Source organism: Patiria miniata, unplaced genomic scaffold (genome assembly GCF_015706575.1).
Source record: "Patiria miniata isolate m_02_andy unplaced genomic scaffold, ASM1570657v1 HiC_scaffold_1, whole genome shotgun sequence".
Lineage (NCBI taxonomy): Eukaryota > Metazoa > Echinodermata > Asteroidea > Valvatida > Asterinidae > Patiria > Patiria miniata.
In genome coordinates, this window is record NW_024037047.1 from 2,110,868 (window position 1) to 2,128,833 (window position 17,966).

General features: G+C 40.1%; 2 long non-coding RNA genes across 2 annotated transcripts; one reads left to right on the top strand and one right to left on the bottom strand.

The window, feature by feature from the left end:
- Window positions 1-804: 804 nt before the first annotated feature.
- Window positions 805-2,002, bottom strand: LOC119736960. The gene is made up of 2 exons (XR_005272332.1): window positions 1,626-2,002; window positions 805-1,363 (listed from the first exon to the last, which is right to left on the bottom strand). It is a non-coding gene; the product is annotated as an uncharacterized LOC119736960 (long non-coding RNA).
- Window positions 2,003-13,128: 11,126 nt separating this feature from the next.
- LOC119718738 lies at window positions 13,129-14,780 on the top strand. Its single transcript, XR_005270162.1, has 3 exons — window positions 13,129-13,209; window positions 13,388-13,547; window positions 14,171-14,780. It is a non-coding gene; the product is annotated as an uncharacterized LOC119718738 (long non-coding RNA).
- The last annotated feature ends 3,186 nt before the right edge of the window (window positions 14,781-17,966 follow it).

Consider the following 17,966-nt stretch of genomic DNA (forward strand, 5'->3'; position numbering starts at 1 on the left):
GGGATTAGTGGCCGGAGCATTTCTGTCCGCTGCTCTGCTGATTGCAGGAGGAGGGTTGACGGGGTGTTGTCCACGACCTTTGCGTCTGCAGACTGCCAGCAAAGCTGCTCGGTATTGCCGGTTCATTGCGTTGTAGATTACCGGATTGACTGCTGAATTGATCATCAACAGAAGCGATGCAATCACTTGCAATTCGGAGCTGACCGACACTGGAGCACCGATCAAGTCACCGATCATTCTATATGTCCTCAAAACTTGATAGGGTACCTGGAGCACAACAAATACGACTCCATTAACAACCACCATCTTCGTCACTCGGTTTCCAATGTGCAAAGCATCTCGGCCAGTGTAGAGTCTCGGAGCAGCACGTCTTCGTTTGTTCAACTCCCAAACAATGTGGATAAACATGTAAGTGTTAATGAGAACATTCAAAAGTATAAGCATGTTGATATATAACTATACTGTAAATGTAGTATATCTTTCTATTTGCTTGTGGTACCTGACAGTATGAGAATTTCGATGGAAATCCTTGGTACTTGTCGTTATCAGGCCATGTAACACAATAAGAATTAATAATGTCCTGCCCAAAGATGATTTCAGTAACAGCTAGCAACCCAACCAACCAGCTGTGTAGTTTGAATGGATGGCACAGGGACAGAAATCTCTCGTATGACGACATAGTGACCAGTGCAAGGGATGATATGAATGGTGTCACACCATGGGTCTGTTTTTCCCATGGAGGACAGTAGTGGATATATTTGACAAATCAGCAGGACAGAAAATCAAACTCCGGACGGCAAAATGTGTATGATCAAGACAAAATACTATTTAATTACGACAAATAAATATATTAAACAAACGGAAATTTACTATGTACAAATTATTTCAATTGAATTATGCCACTATATGGATTACTTATACTTTGGGTGACGGATACTCAACTATATCATGGCATTATAAGGATCCTGCATTAAGTGTTATACGGCCGTTTCCAATACCCCAAAACAAATGTAATCAAACCCCTAAACAGTCACTGTTCAAACCCTTTTGAAGGACTTGCTGCGTTCAAAGTCCACACTTGTGACACGGGTGGTCGATTTGGAGTACCAGTCACACACAATATCCCTCCGGCGTTTTGACGGTCCCAATAAGGCGGAGAAACTCCGGGCTTGGGGAACTTGGGTGACTTCTCTGGGCCTTGGAATATGGCTTGATGCTTGACGGTCCACACAGGACTCGGTTCCGAATATTCCTCCGGACTCTCCCGGTAGACCGTGAGTCTTGGGAGTTGGTAAATCTTGTTCGCACAGAACTATCTGGTTCACCAAGAACCTAAGAATTCTCTATTCCCACAGGGAAAGCCCTTTAAAGAAAAAAAGTCAAACACTTTTCCACTTAAACCCATTCAATGTGAGTTGAATCGAATTACACTACATTTGTATTTCCCTCCCATGCATGTAGGGTATATATGCATCATAGGGTAATTTCTTTTGTCAAATTTTCCTTAACCAAACTCAAGTGTCTTGAGAAATCTACCTCCGAAAGAAATCACTTACAATTCTCTTATAATAAAAAAATAAGCCATTTATAATGAAAGTAAATATCACCTAATAAAATAAACTTACAGTTTTGGAGAACTGGCTCTGGCTTGCCTTGAGGGCCACGCCCTATGTACAATACACGCAGTATTATGAACAGCACCACACAGGTTGACTACCCATGCTTACACCACACAGGCTGAGATGGTAGTGCCTATCAGCACACATACCTGGGTATGCCTGGAAACCCAAAATCACTCAAGCATTGATTTAATTTACATAACACTACTCTCTGCATGCTTTCTTTGAATAACTTACTACACTCTCGGTGCTGTGGGGGTTTTATAATAAAAAAGCAAAAAAAAAAAGAAAGTCTATATATTACTCCTTGACTTGAACAAACCCAATGATGAATACAAAAATTGAAACATTATTTAAAAATATAAATCACACCTTGTGACAAATGGTAAGTTCACACCAATTTGAAAAATGAGACACCGAGCCGTATTCTGAAATGGCTCTTGAACAATCTCAGGTGATGAAAACGCTGTCCACATTTGCGGAGATGCCCAAAACATGAGGACAAAGAGGTCTGCTACTGCAAGGTGTGCCAAGTACAGAGTGGTGTGAGATATCCTCTGCGGAGCACGAATCACAACAAACAGAAAACTGGAGTTGGTGATGACACCGAGGCACAAAATGATCGGGAAGAGGACGGTGCAAACCACAATTTTCCGTCTGCCAGTCTAAAATAAATATCATTAAACTCCATCCAAGGCCTCTGACGGATCGCCAGTAGTTTCTTGAATATCTCAACAGCACTGGAAATAATTTAAAAGACTGCAATTATTTATCTTGCTGTTCCCCTCCAATCCAATTATTAATAACTTACGAACAATGCTGTTGTCACAGCTTCTCAGCTCCTCCTTGGTTCCTTAAACTCCTCCTCAGTTTTTCAAGCTTGTCCTTAGCTTTTCCTTAGCTCCTCCTCCGTTTTCAGACTAATTTCCCCCAATCCTGGGCACTTAAACGCTTCCCCAAGGCTCCTCCTCAGCTCCTCTTCAGCTCCTCAAACTCAGTGACAAACATTACAAGATAACCCAACCAACCAAAGAATACCAACCAAGCAAACCAACCAAGCAAACCAACCAAAGCAAACCAACAAAATGCAAACCAACCCCAAAATCACCAAAAATCGGCCATATTTATACCATTGAATTGCGCGCCCTACGCGCGGGCTCTCCATACACCGTAGTAAATAAGCCACGCCCACACGTTGTAAAGTAGCGAAAATTACTATGCACAACAAAGTCTTCATTCATCTGAGAAATCAATAATTTATACTGAAAATGCATCAATCAAAGTACACAATAATCTCCAAATTCTACACTTTCAGTTAAACAGAAGAATGAACTCAGAAATTCCTTAAATACACCGAGAAAACCCAAGAATAAAGTTATAATTAATTAAATGTAAACAAACTTAATCCCATTCAAGAAAATACAGTGACGTCATCTCGTAAATATGCATGCCTGTACTAACAGACGGAAAGCATCAGAAATCTGTAAAGAAAGCCTTATTCTAAAATACTCTTCCAAAAAGTTACTCAAAGGATTGAACTAGATAAAAGTCAAACCAAAGCAATTTTCTAGTGTCTTATTCCTAAGTTTTAAAGACTAAAGCAAGAAATAATCTTATAAAACTTCAGACCAATCCGAACTGATTTGAGAGGTCTAGAAGGCGGCCATATTGAATTTAAGCAAATCTTATTGATACCACACACAAACACATGTGCACTGCATGAAAACAGCTGACATTGTGACAATTGGTGAAATACTAGCGATGAAATAAGTCAAATAACATTCATGAAAGTGAATGGAATCTATTCTTAGTGGATGGAAGTTAATTTAAGGCTATTCTAGGCATAAAGTTAGTCGAAAGAAAATTGGGGCATTTTCGTCACACATTAATGAAATCAAAAACATTATCTGCATGAGTGATCTATCAAAACATGGTTATGGCAATGGCTCCAGATATTTTTGTCAGCATTTATTAAGGTTTCCCTACATTTCATTCAGACGCCGATGGGAAATGTGTGCTCCATATTCTACTCCATTATCCAATAATTGCTTTTCTTTTTGAAGAGCGGACGTCCAATTAGATGTGATTGCTTGTGTTAATAATAGGTTCAACGCCAGCAACTAGTAATGTTTTACTCAAACCAGAAAGGATCCATCAGTTGAAAGTGCTTTGTCAACTCTATGCTTTTAATCAATTATCTACATTAGTGATCTACCAAGACATGGTTTGTATTTAAAGTGAGGATGTTAAAGGAACATATAACTCAAAGCTTGTCGTCTTTGGTGCCTGTTTCCTGTCCAACAAATGAGATATCCGATTCATTTAATTGAAAACTGGTGATCCTTGAATAAACGAGGCATCATTTACTGCTGTTTGTTTTAAGCAAGGGCGAATCTACCTTTCATGAAACGGTGAGAGAGGAGGGGTGATATAAGAAGGGGGAATTGAGTCCGGGGAATCAACAATGACATCTGTTTATATTTATTGTACTTTTCTTTATGATTATGTGGAAATATACGTTACTTTGAATTGAATTGAATTGAATTTCTCTAGCAGTCTATAAGGCATTTCAAACATAATTTTCGGAACGTAAGCATTGAATATATTAATTAATTGGCCTCATTTACCAGGGTTGTAACCAAGTAATTTTTTTTTCCAAGTCAAGTCAAGTCTCGATTCAATTTTTTACTAGTCAAATCAAGTCCCGAGTCATTTTTTTTCAAGTCAAGTCTCCAGTCACTTTTTTTTAATAAAAGTTGCACATACTACGTACGGAAACCAGTTTATGTGTTCGACAACGGATCCGGGGAGAGATGGGAATGGGGTTTATCAAAGCGTGCATCATGTAAGGAGATTAACAAACAATATCATACTTTTAAACACCCTCTCTCAAACACCTTATTTTTATCTAAAGAGTCTAAAAAGGCATTTTGATGTAATATTTTCAAACTTGTTCCATCATGTTGAGTGTTTGAAGGACGTCTGACAAAATGTCCTTCCGAACGTTTTCGTTTAATGTGTGATGTGAATTCTTTTTGCTTTATGGCGGATTGGGAGTAGCAGCCGTTTTCCAGTCAATTTAAGCCCTATTAGTTGCATTTAACACGCTTACGGTAAACCGTGGAATGACCGCTCTATAACAACGGATGGTACTCAGACTACGCACGGCACAAACTTCACCTCGCATGCACGAGGTCGAGTATGATATGTTGTCCATAACTCACGCATAGTGCTAGTCAAGTACATGACGTGTGGCAGGCTCAGGATGCCCAGCTATCGCATGCTGGTTGCTAAATTCGCTTAGTATGTGTCTGCATTCTTTTCAACCGACTATGCTAGTGCGCACGAACGCCCAGAGGTTTGTGGGTTTTTTTTACTTTAAGAAACGTGTTAGTGTCAGCAAGTCAGATTTATTCGAGTCAAGGCATGTCCCAAGTCATATGTTATTTTTTCAAGTCAAGTCAAGTCTCAAGTGAAAAAATAGCGACTCTAGTCCGACTCGAGTCCGAGTCAGCGAATCGAGACAACAACACTGCATTTTTTTCTCGTTTGATACATGTAACACTAGTCAGCGACTGGGTCAAACAAAAACACCAATAGAAAATATACCATCATCTATATGGCTTTGAGCAACTTATGAGCAACAAACGACGTTGCTGGTTCATTTGATCGCTCTCTCTGAAACCGAATTGCGTGTCGGTGAAAAGGTTATTTGTTATAAAAGTTATAAGATGGCATAATATATTATTTGTTCAAAAACTTTTGAGAATGTAGATAACACTGTAATATGTCTATAATTACCTCTATATGTTTGTCGCCATTCTTATATCTTAGTGTGACCTTTCCTATATTAAAACCACGTGGGAAAACACCTCTAACGAGAGATTAATTTAAGAAACAAGTGGCTTTTAAATTTGGAAAATTTAGAGTTTTAAATTGCGATCTTTTCTCTAACTTCTTCTCCATTAGCTTTATCTTAAACATGTTTCATTTTAGTAACACCTGCTTTTGTACGCACCAAAAAGTTATCAATATGGTTATTTTGTGGCTGCAAAACTTGACGGAGTGCTGTCAAGCCATGGTGTTTGGTGCAGGAATGAGCCAACAACCACGTGAGAATCCTTATATGGGGCACGCCCTCAAGGGGCTCACAACCACTGAGAATTACTTTACATCGAACTATGTGATTATGTCACAAGGCACGTTCTAACCGAGAGCTCTGCTACAAGTAAATTGTCAACATCGGAATGTTATACACAAAGAGTAACACATGAACACTGTATGCAAAAGAAATACCTATAAAAGTAATCCATCGACTACACCTGTAGGACGGTTGGTTACACAACTATAGAAGGTCCGCATAGCATAAGTAGTGAATAGTCATAAAAACGTATCAAACAGGTCATTGAATTGTAAAAAGACTTAATAAAATGTCTCTTTCTTACATTCTAGATGGAACATTAGGCCTGGAGCCCACAATGTGGCAATTATTGGCAAAATGTGTAGCCAACCTTGGCTTAAATAATGTGATTAGTCGACGCAAAATGGCGCTCAATGTTTACAAACCAAATAAAGGTCAATTTCTTGCTTGCGAAATCGAAATTTCTTCGAGCGGTCGCAAGTAATGGTTTACCAGGCAAACACAGTGTTATTTGGTTGTGGCTGGCTGGTACTCGGCCGAGTTTGGCTTCGCACCGAAATAAGCTGATATGTGTTTGCGCTAGGAATCTCCATCAGTTGTTGCCCTAATGTCCTTGAATCGTTGCATCTTTTGTTTGTAAGTCTCACACGCAGGTGTCCATGTAAATTGGCATGCGGTTAGTGGCCGGAGCATTTCTGTCCGCTGCTCTGCTGATTGCAGGAAGAGGGTTGGCGGGGTGTTGTCCACGACCTTTGCGTCTGCAGACTGCCAGCAAAGCTGCTCGGTATTGGGGGTTCATTGCGTTGTAGATTACCGGATTGACTGCTGAATTGATCAACAACAGAAGTGATGCAATAACTCGCAATTCGGAGCTGACCGACACTGGAGCACCGATCAAGTAACCGATCATTCTATATGTCCTCAAAACTTGATAGGGTACCTGGAGCACAAAAAATACGACTCCATTAACAACCACCATCTTCGTCACTCGGTTTCCAATGTGCAAAGCATCTTGTCCAGTGTAGAGTCTCGGAGCAGCACGTCTTCGTTTGTTCAACTCCCAAACAATGTGGATAAACATGTAAGTGTTAATGAGAACATTCAAAAGTATAAGCATGTTGATATATAACTATACTGTAAATGTAGTATATCTTTCTATTTGCTTGTGGTACCTGACAGTATGAGAATTTCGATGGAAATCCTTGGTACTTGTCGTTATCAGGCCATGTAACACAATAAGAATTAATAATGTCCTGCCCAAAGATGATTTCAGTAACAGCTAGCAACCAAACCAACCAGCTGTGTAGTTTGAATGGATGGCACAGGGACAGAAATCTCTCGTATGACGACATAGTGACCAGTGCAAGGGATGATATGAATGGTGTCACACCATGGGTCTGTTTTTCCCATGGAGGACAGTAGTGGATATATTTGACAAATCAGCAGGACAGAAAATCAAACTCCGGACGGCAAAATGTGTATGATCAAGACAAAATACTATTTAATTACGACAAATAAATATATTAAACAAAGGGAAATTTACTATGTACAAATTATTTCAATTGAATTATGCCACTATATGGATTACTTATACTTTGGGTGACGGATACTCAACTATATCATGGCATTATAAGGATCCTGCATTAAGTGTTATACGGCCGTTTCCAATACCCCAAAACAAATGTAATCAAACCCCTAAACAGTCACTGTTCAAACCCTTTTGAAGGACTTGCTGCGTTCAAAGTTCACACTTGTGACACGGGTGGTCGATTTGGAGTACCAGTCACACACAATATCCCTCCGGCGTTTTGACGGTCCCAATAAGGCGGAGAAACTCCGGGCTTGGGGAACTTGGGTGACTTCTCTGGGCCTTGCAATATGGCTTGATGCTTGACGGTCCACACAGGACTCGGTTCCGAATATTCCTCCGGACTCTCCCGGTAGACCGTGAGTCTTGCGAGTTGGTAAATCTTGTTCACACAGAACTATCTGGTTCACCAAGAACCTAAGAATTCTCTATTCCCACAGGGAAAGCCCTTTAAAGAAAACAAGTCAAACACTTTTCCACTTAAACCCATTCAATGTGAGTTGAATCGAATTACACTACATTTGTATTTCCCTCCCATGCATGTAGGGTATATATATGCATCATAGGGTAATTTCTTTTGTCAAATTTTCCTTAACCAAACTCAAGTGTCTTGAGAAATCTACCTCCGAAAGAAATCACTTACAATTCTCTTATAATAAAAAAATAAGCCATTTATAATGGAAGTAAATATCTCCTAATAAAATAAACTTACAGTTTTGGAGAACTGGCTCTGGCTTGGCTTGAGGGCCACGCCCTATGTACAATACACGCAGTATATGTACAGCACCACACAGGTTGACTACCCACGCATACACCACACAGGCTGAGATGGTAGTGCCTATCAGCACACATACCTGGGTATGCCTTGAAACCCAAAATCACTCAAGCATTGATTTAATTTACATAACACTACTCTCTGCATGCTTTCTTTGAATAACTTACTACACTCTCGCAGCTGTGGGGGTTTTATAATAAAAAAAGCCCAAAAAAAGAAAGTCTATATATTACTCCTTGACTTGAACAAACCCAATGATGAATACAAAAATTGAAACATTATTTAAAAATATAAATCACACCTTGTGACAAATGGTAAGTTCACACCAATTTGAAAAATGAGACACTGAGCCGTATTCTGAAATGGCTCTTGAACAATCTCAGGTGATGAAAACGCTGTCCACATTTTCTGAGATGCCCAAAACATGAGGACAAAGAGGTCTGCTACTGCAAGGTGTGCCAAGTACAGAGTGGTGTGAGATATCCTCTGCGGAGCACGAATCACAACAAACAGAAAACTGGAGTTGGTGATGACACCGAGGCACAAAATGATCGGGAAGAGGACGGTGTAAACCACAATTTTCCGTCTGCCAGTCTAAAATAAATATCATTAAACTCCATCCAAGGCCTCTGACGGATCGCCAGTAGTTTCTTGAATATCTCAACAGCACTGGAAATAGTTTAAAAGACTGCAATTATTTATCTTGCTGTTCCCCTCCAATCCAATTATTAATAACTTTTTTTTTTTTTTACGAACAATGCTGTTGTCACAGCTTCTCAGCTCCTCCTTGGCTCTTTAAACTCCTCCTCAATTTTTCAAGCTTGTCCTTAGCTTTTCCTTAGCTCCTCCTCCGTTTTCAGACTAATTTCCCCCAATCCTGGGCACTTAAACGCTTCCCCAAGGCTCCTCCTCAGATCCTCTTTAGCCATATTTATACCATTGAATTGCGCGCCTTACGCGCGGGCTCTCCATGCACCGTAGTAAATAAGCCACGCCCACACGTTGTAAAGTAGCGAAAATTACTATGCACAACAAACTCTTCATTCATCTGAGAAATCAATCATTTATACTGAAAATGCATCAATCAAAGTACACAATAATCTCCAAATTCTACACTTTCAGTTAAACAGAAGAATGAACTCAGAAATTCCTCAAATACATCGAGAAAACCCAAGAATAAAGTTATAATTAATTAAATGTAAACAAACTTAATCCCATTCAAGAAAATACAGTGACGTCATCTCGTAAATATGCATGCCTGTACTAACAGACGGAAAGCATCAGAAATCTGTAAAGAAAGCCTTATTCTAAAATACTCTTCCAAAAAGTTACTCAAAGGATTGAACTAGATAAAAGTCAAACCAAAGCAATTTTCTAGTGTCTTATTCCTAAGTTTTAAAGACTAAAGCAAGAAATAATCTTTTAAAACTTCAGACCAATCCGAACAGATTTGAGAGGTCTAGAAGGCGGCCATATTGAATTTAAGCAAATCTTATTGATACCACACACAAACACATGTGCACTGCATGAAAACAGCTGACATTGTGACAGTTGGTGAAATACTAGCGATGAAATAAGTCAAATAACATTCATGAAAGTGAATGGAATCTATTCTTAGTGGATGGAAGTTAATTTAAGGCTATTCTAGGCATAAAGTTAGTCGAAAGAAAATTGGGGGATTTTCGTCACACATTAATGAAATCAAAAACATTATCTGCATGGGAGATCTATCAAAACCTGGTTATGGCATTGGCTCCAGACATTTTTGTCAGCATTTATTAAGGTTTCCCTACATTTCATTCAGACGCCGATGGGAAATGTGTGCTCCAAATTCTACTCCATTATCCAATAATTGCTTTTCTTTTTGAAGAGCGGACGTCCAATTAGATGTGATTGCTTGTGTTAATAATAGGTTCAACGCCAGCAACTAGTAATGTTTTACTCAAACCAGAAAGGATCAATCAGTTGAAAGTGCTTCGTCAACTCCATGCTTTTAATCAATTATCTGCATTAGTGATCTACCAAGACATGGTTTGTATTTAAAGTGAGGATGTTAAAGGAACATATAACTCAAAGCTTGTCGTCTTTGGTGCCTGTTTCCTGTCCAACAAATGAGATATCCGATTCATTTAGTTGAAAGCTGGTGATCCTTGAACAAACGAGGCATCATTTACTGCTGTTTGTTTTATGCAAGGGCGAATCTACCATTCATGAAACGGTGAGAGAGGAGGGGTGATATAAGAAGGGGGAATTGAGTCCGGGGAATCTACAATGACATCTGTTTATATTTATTGTACTTTTCTTTATGATTATGTGGAAATATACGTTACTTTGAATTGAATTGAATTGAATTTCTCTAGCAGTCTATAAGGCAATTCAAACATAATTTTCGGAACGTAAGCATTGAATATATTAAGTTTGGCCTCATTTACCAGGGTTGTAACCAAGTCATTTTTTTCCTAGTCAAGTCAAGTCCCAAGTCAAATTCAAGCAATTTAAGTCAAGTCTCAAGTCAATTTTTTTCCAAGTCAAGTCAAGTCTCGATTCAATTTTTTACTAGTCAAATCAAGTCCCGAGTCATTTTTTTTCAAGTCAAGTCTCCAGTCACTTTTTTTAATAAAAGTTGCACATACTACGTACGGAAACCAGTTTATGTGTTCGACAACGGATCCGGGGAGAGATGGGAATGGGGTTTATCAAAGCGTGCATCATGTAAGGAGATTAACAAACAATATCATACTTTTAAACACCCTCTCTCAAACACCTTATTTTTATCTAAAGAGTCTAAAAAGGCATTTTGATGTAATATTTTCAAACTTGTTCCATCATGTTGAAGTGTTTGAAGGACGTCTGACAAAATGTCCTTCCGAACGTTTTCGTTTAATGTATGATGTGAATTCTTTTTGCTTTATGGCGGATTGGGAGTAGCAGCCGTTTTCCAGTCAATTTAAGCCCTAGTTGCATTTAGCACGCTTACGGTAAACCGTGGAATGACCGCTCTATAACAACGGATGGTACTCAGACTACGGACGGCACAAACTTCACCTCGCATGCACGAGGTCGAGTATGATACGTTGTCCATAACTCACGCATAGTGCTAGTCAAGTACATGACGTGTGGCAGGCTCGGGATGCCCAGCTATCGCATGCTGGTTGCTAAATTCGCTTAGTATGTGTCTGCATTCTTTTCAACCGACTATGCTAGTGCGCACGAACGCCCAGAGGTTTGTGGGGTTTTTTAACTTTAAGAAACGTGTTAGTGTCAGCAAGTCAGATTTATTCGAGTCAAGTCATGTCCCAAGTCATATATTTTTTTTCAAGTCAAGTCAAGTCTCAAGTGAAAAAATAGCGACTCTAGTCCGACTCGAGTCCGAGTCAGCGAATCGAGACAACAACACTGCATTTTTTTCTCGTTTGATACATGTAACACTAGTCAGCGACTGGGTCAAACAAAAACACCAATAGAAAATATACCATCATCTATATGGCTTTGAGCAACTTATGAGCAACAAACGACGTTGCTGGTTCATTTGATCGCTTTCTCTGAAACCGAATTGCGTGTCGGTGAAAAGGTTATTTGTTATAAAAGTTATAAGATGGCATAATATATTATTTGTTCAAAAACTTTTGAGAATGTAGATAACACTGTAATATGTCTATAATTACCTCTATATGTTTGTCGCCATTCTTATATCTTAGTGTGACCTTTCCTATATTAAGACCACTTGGGAAAACACCTCTAACGAGAGATTAATTTAACAAACAAGTGGCTTTTAAATTTGGAAACTTTAGAGTTTTAAATTGCGATCTTTTCTCTAACTTCTTCTCCATTAGCTTTATCTTAAACATGTTTCATTTTAGTAACACCTGCTTTTGTACGCACCAAAAAGTGATCGATATGGTTATTTTGTGGCTGCAAAACTTGACGAAGTGCCGTCAAGCCATGGTGGTTGGTGCAGGAATGAGCCAACAACCACGTGTGAATCCTTATATGGACGGGGCACGCCCTCAATGGGCTCACAACCACTGAGAATTACTTTACATCGAACTATGTGATTATGTCACAAGGCACGTTCTAACCGAGAGCTCTGCTTCAAGTAAATTGTCAACATCGGAATGTTATACACAAAGAGTAACGCATGAACACTGTATGCAAAAGAAATACCAGAGTAATCCATCGACTACACCTGTAGGACGGTTGGTTACACAACTATAGAAGGTCAGCATAGCATAAGTAATGAATAGTCATAAAAATGTATCAAACAGGTCCTTGAATTGAAAAAAGACTTAATAAAAATGCCTCTTTCTTGCACAATAGATGGAGCGTTAGGCCTGGGGCCCACAATGTGTGCAATTATTGGCAAAAATGTGTATCCAACCTCGGCTGAAATTGTGATTGTCGACGCAAAATGGCCCTCAATGTTTACAAACCAAATAAAGGTCAATTCCTTGCTTGCGAAATCGAAATTTCTTCGAGCGGTCGCAAGTAATGGTTTACCAGGCAAACACAGTGTTATTTGGTTGTGGCTGGCTGGTACTCGGCCGAGTTTGGCTTCGCACCGAAATAAGCTGATTTGTTTTGGTGCTACGAATCTCCTTCAGTTGTTGTCCTCATGTCCTTGAATCGTTGCATCTTTTGTTTGTAAGTCTCACACGCAGGTCTCCATGTAAATTGGCATGCGGTTAGTGGCCGGAGCATTTCTGTCCGCTGCTCTGCTGATTGCAGGAGGAGGGTTGACGGGGTGTTGTCCACGACCTTTGCGTCTGCAGACTGCCAGCAAAGCTGCTCGGTATTGGGGGTTCATTGCGTTGTAGATTACCGGATTGACTGCTGAATTGATCAACAACAGAAGTGATGCAATAACTCGCAATTCGGAGCTGACCGACACTGGAGCACCGATCAAGTAACCGATCATTCTATATGTCCTCAAAACTTGATAAGGTACCTGGAGCACAAAAAATACGACTCCATTTACAACCACCATCTTCGTCACTCGGTTTCCAATTTGCACAGCATCTTGGCCAGTGTAGAGTCTCGGAGCAGCACGTCTTCGTTTGTTTAATTCCCAAACGATGCGGATAAACATGTAAGTGTTAATGAGAACATTCAAAAGTATAAGCATGTTGATAACTACACTATAAATGTAGTATATCTTTCTATTTGCTTGTGGTACCTGACAGTATGAGAGCTTTGATGGAAATCCTTGGTACTTGTCGTTGTCAGGCCATTTAACACAATCAAAATTTATAATTTCCCGCCCAAAGATGATTTCAGTAACAGCTAGCAACCCAACCAGCCAGCAAAGAGCGATCACTTTGTAGGTTCGTCGCCGACTCCGGATGCTGTGTAGTTTGAATGGATGGCACAGGGACAGAAATCTCTCGTATGACGACATAGTGACCAGTGCAAGGGATGATATGAATGGTAAGTTCACACCAATATTAAAAATGAGACACTGATACGTATTCTGAAATGGATGTTGAACAATCTCAGGTGATGAAAACGCTGTCCACATTTGCTGAGATACCGAAAAAATGAGTGCAAGGAGGTCTGCTACTGCAAGGTGTGCCAAGTACAGAGTGGTGTGAGATATCCTCTGCGGAGCACGAATCACAACAAACAGAAAACTGGAGTTGGTGATGACACCGAGGCACAAAATGATCGGGAAGAGGACGGTGTAAACCACAATTTCTGTTGCCGTGTACCCTAATCCCGAGTCCTCATCGAAGTAGATATAATCAACGCAGTTGCCATCTGATGAGTTGTATTTAATCGCAAAAACTAAGGAAATATCACTGGAGTATTCTTCTGATGACAGGTTGGATTCCATCGTGTTTAAAAACAACCCTGTTCTGCCAAGTGCTGACTTTAATTAAGTGTTTATAATAGATGTTTCTAACTGTGCCAATGTCTTAAGGTTTATAAGCGGCAAACGTCTCGGGCGTGCAGTTTTCTAGAAGTCTGCACACATTTGGCAATGGGTCTGTGCTTTTTACTCACAATCAATCTATGCCTGAATTAATGTGTCCCGTTTTAATTTGTTCTAGACGATTCTTTCTGTCGTTTTGATGGTCCAGAGACACGACAATTCAGTTGTTCAGAAGTCGCCTCCAATACGAGTCACCTGATGTAATGGAGAGATGACGGTAGCTACCTCAATCGTAGTTGATATAAATTTAAAATCATGAACTGTCGGATGTTATGTTTAAACCAGCACTGCAATCAAACCGACACTTGTGTCTCTCCGAAGTTTAAGTCTGCTCTGTTGATTTCTCAGTTTAATAAGTATCAACACAGCATCACTGGATGAGACTGTGTCAAAATTAAGGCTTTGTTCACAAGATAACGTCGACCGCACGTGCGTTCATGATATACGCGGATGCTCTCAGCATCTGATGCGTGGCTGCAAATCCAACAATGGCTCCAGAAATTCTTGTCAGCATTTATTAAGGTTTTCCCTAGTGTTTATTTTTCTGAAGAGAGACCGATGGGAAATGTTTGCTCCATTATTACTACTTCATTATCCAATGATTGCTTTTCTTTGCGGAGAACGGACGTCCAATTAGAGTCAGATGGGAAGTGGTTTACTCTATACATGATTAGAATGGTGTTGAATTTGAAGTATATTGCTTTACGGCTGACTGATGGGATTGTCGCCTTAATAATGCATGCAACGCCAGGAACTGGTACTGTTTACTCATTATAGAAACCATATAGGGTATATCAGTTGAAAGCGTCTCATCAATGTCATGCATTAATGACATTGAAAACATTATCAGCATGAGTGATCTACCAAAACATGGTTTTATTTTAATTGATGATGGTGAACTAACATAACTCAAAGCCTGTCATATTTTGGTGCCTGCTTCCTGTCCAACAAATGAAACATCCAATTCATTTAGTTGAAAGCTGTCGATGATGAATAAACGACTCATCGTTTATTGCTGCATGTGATGATTTGAAAGCAGCACTGGGTTACCGAGGTTCATTCAAGGCGGATCTAGCTTCAGGAAGGGGGAGGGGTGTGATATAGTGGAGTTTTTCACTTGAATAGTAACTACAATTTTCTTTCATTCATACATCATGAACAAATCGGGCAAATATACTGTTGAGTTTTTGAAGAGACGATATGTTGGCAAATTTGTTGTCACCCCCTACCCCCACCCCCACTCCCATCAAATCAGCGTCGCGCCGCTCATGTGTGTTCCGCTTGTTTCACGCGGGCGCTGAATGTAGACTTGGCCCGAGTCGGTTGTTGTTCTTGGTATGTGCAGTGTGCGTACATGTACATGTACACACAATGCAGACTCTACGTGTGCATTTTGGGCACAGCGTTGATGATGCAATTCAGGGGTGGGCTGTTAAAGGATTTACTTTAAATGCAATGACTGCTACACAAATAATGATAACAGCTACATTGATGACCATAGGCATTCTAATGTTGTGGCGTCAACAAGCCGGAAGTAAGGCGCAATCAATACACATAATCATTTGTGTAATTGTTTCTTCCACTTGTGTCGTGCATAAGTCAATAAATCATGCTGCACTTTTAACTGACAACATCATCAATACCGGTAGTTATGTGCCAACGAAATATATGAAACCTAAAAGTATGTAGTTTAATCAAATAATGAGTTATTTCACTCATATAGACCTTTCTTTGTCATCCCGTGGTTGAACACTTTTTTTCCGAATCTTCCAATATGTCACTGAATAATTGTTAAAAGACTTAATGAAAATGCAGGCTCTTTCTTACATACCGGCAAAACCTGTTACCAACCACGGCTTAAATTGCGATAGTCGACACAAAATGGCGCTCAATGTTTACAAATCAAAATAAAGGTCAATTTCTTGCTTGCGAAATCGAAATTTCTTCGAGCGGGCGGAAGTAATGGTTTACCAGGCAAACACAGTGTCATTTGGTTGTGACTAGCTGGTACTCGGCCGACTTTGGCTTCGCACCGAAATAAGCTGATTTGTTTTTGCGCTACGAATCTCCATCAGTTGTTGCCCTCATGTCCTTGAATCGTTGCATCTTTTGTTTGTAAGTCTCACACGCAGGTCTCCATGTAAATTGGCATGGGGTTAGTGGCCGGAGCATTTCTGTCCGCTGCTCTGCTGATTGCAGGAAGAGGGTTGGCGGGGTGTTGTCCACGACCTTTGCGTCTGCAGACTGCCAGCAAAGCTGCTCGGTATTGCCGGTTCATTGCGTTGTAGATTACCGGATTGACTGCTGAATTGATCATCAACAGAAACCATGCAATAACTCGCAATTCGGAGCTGACCGACACAGGAACACCGATTAAGTAACCGATCATTCTATATGTCCTCAAAACTTGATAGGGTACCTGGAGCACAAAAAATACGACTCCATTAACAACCACCATCTTCGTCACTCGGTTTCCAATTTGCAAAGCATCTTGGCCAGTGTAGAGTCTCGGAGCAGCACGTCTTCGTTTGTTCAACTCCCTAACAATGCGGATAAACATGTAAGTGTTAATGAGAACATTCAAAAGTATAAGCATGTTGATAACTACACTATAAATGTAGTATATCTTTCTATTTGCTTGTGGTACCTGACAGTATGAGAGCTTTGATGGAAATCCTTGGTACTTGTCGTTGTCAGGCCATGTAACACAATCAGAATTTGTAATTTCCCACCCAAAGATGATTTCAGTAACAGCTAGCAACCCAACCAGCCAGCAAAGAGCGATTACTTTGTAGGTTCGTCGCCGACTCCGGATGCTGTGTAGTTTGAATGGATGGCACAGGGACAGAAATCTCTCGTATGACGACATAGTGACCAGTGCAAGGGATGATATGAATGGTAAGTTCACACCAATACGAAAAATGAGACACTGAGCCGTATTCTGAAATGGATGTTGAACAATCTCAGGTGATGAAAACGCTGTCCACATTTTCTGAGATGCCCTAAAAATGAGCACAAGGAGGTCTGCTACTGCAAGGTGTGCCAAGTACAGAGTGGTGTGAGATATCCTCTGCGGAGCACGAATCACAACAAACAGAAAACTGGAGTTGGTGATGACACCGAGGCACAAAATGATCGGTAAGAGGACGGTGTAAACCACAATTTCTGTTGGCGTGTACACTAATGCCGAGTCCTCATCTACGTAGATATAATCAACGCAGTTGCCATCTGATGAGTTGTATTTAATCGCAAAAATTAAGGAAATATCACTGGAGTATTCTTCTGATGACAGGTTGGATTCCATCGTGTTTAAACACAACCCTGTTCTGCCAAGTGCTGACTTTAATTAAGTGTTTATAATAGATGTTTCTAACTGTGCCAATGTCTTAAGGTTTATAAGCGGCAAACGTCTCGGGCGTGCAGTTTTCTAGAAGTCTGCACACATTTGGCAATGGGTCTGTGCTTTTTACTCACAATCAATCTATGCCTGAATTAATGTGTCCCGTTTTAAATTGTTCTAGACGATTCTTTCTGTCGTTTTGATGGTCCAGAGACACGACAATTCAGTTGTTCAGAAGTCGCCTCCAATACGAGTCACCTGATGTAATGGAGAGATGACGGTAGCTACCTCAATCGTAGTTGATATAAATTTAAAATCATGAACTGTCGGATGTTATGTTTAAACCAGCACTGCAATCAAACCGACACTTGTGTCTCTCCGAAGTTTAAGTCTGCTCTGTTGATTTCTCAGTTTAATAAGTATCAACACAGCATCACTGGATGAGACTGTGTCAAAATTAAGGCTTTGTTCACAAGATAACGTCGACCGCACGTGCGTTCATGATATACGCGGATGCTCTCAGCATCTGATGCGTGGCTGCAAATCCAACAATGGCTCCAGAAATTCTTGTCAG